Here is a 1541-nt window from a genome sequence, read left to right on the forward strand (position 1 = left end):
CGGGCGGTCGCCTGACCAATTTTTTGGAATGGTGGGTGGTTGTTGCCGTGGACCGTGGTGTATGGGTACCAACTAAGTACTAAGTAATAGGTAGGTATAATAATTTTGGAAATATGCCACAGGGTAACACATCAGTCTAGTCTATTTCCACCTTCAACAGCAGTTTAATCGTTTAAAGGTACATTTTAATTGATTTTAGATTTGATAATTATTCAGATAAATAAATTTAAAGAAAATAATTTGGAAATAACGAAATATTTAGCTTTTAATTTGTATTGACATACTCAATGCAATTTAGTGGTGGGAAAGTGAATCTTGTTGGTGCATTCGAGAGATCAAAAAGAGTTCACGGTAATTTTAAAATGCGTACCTACGGGAAAAAAGTGGGTCACTGAAATGTAATATTTGAATTAAATTAGGCGCGGGTTGCGAATAGGCTGAACCATTACCTGTACATAAAATATTTCAAATTTTACCTTAGTTTTGAGTTTATTAGATAAAATAAAGATAGGTTATAGAGGAGCAATAATATACTTAAAACATTTTATTATATTACTTATTGACATTTAGGAGTGATTGATAATCGTAAATTTTTTCATCTAGCTACCCATCCTTTTCATTTCTAGCGCCTGAATTCAATGATATAATATCATTGTATAGTGTACACCAAAATTAATTATGAGTGGAGATGATCTGCCTTTCAGCCTATATTATAATAATATTTTTAAACTTCAACAAAATAATTAAGATCGTAATTCTTCATTTAAATATCTAATTTCGTCTAAAATTATACTTAAAATAGCATTAAAAATTTATAATTTATAATTCAAATGCTCATACAAAATTAGTTTGACCTTCCGGTATACATTATTTTTTGTTAGAAGGTAGAAAGTTTATGAAGAATCTTGTATACAATTTTAAATCTTAGGTATAAATATAAAAACGTCTCGTAACTGTCCGTAAATAGCTAAAAATAAGTCAAAATATTTTGAAAATAGTGTAGTGTATACAAAACACTATTATAAATTTTTAGTGAAAATTTCATTTATAAACAGCATTTATTTTTCTTAACTAAAATTTTTCGCTCTATAACAATCTTGAACATTTAATAATGTTATAATAATTTTTAATAATTAATATTTATTAATGTTTTTTAATAATTTAATAATAATTTAATACAAGTCTCTTTCTATGATGTTACTGTCTAGTGTGTAAAAAAATAAAAAAAATTGAGTGTAAATTCACAATAGATTTTTGAGATAATAACTCAAAAACGCTCAAGCTATATATTTTATAGCAGAAATATATATGTAGACACTTGACATTTTCATCAAACACTATTAATTTTTATAAGCATTTGGAGAGCATTTGGAGAATTATTTGTACGTAAAATCTATATACCTTATAACAATTTAGACTTGAGGTAGGGGGTGTGGTTGTGTTAAATAATTTAATTTATGAATAAATGTGTGATTTTATGTGTTTAAGACGATACAAGTATCAGCATTTCAATATAACGTTTAGTTTTTTTAAATATTAAA

The sequence above is a fragment of the Acyrthosiphon pisum genome, chromosome X (genome assembly GCF_005508785.2).
Source record: "Acyrthosiphon pisum isolate AL4f chromosome X, pea_aphid_22Mar2018_4r6ur, whole genome shotgun sequence".
In the NCBI taxonomy this organism is placed as follows: domain Eukaryota; kingdom Metazoa; phylum Arthropoda; class Insecta; order Hemiptera; family Aphididae; genus Acyrthosiphon; species Acyrthosiphon pisum.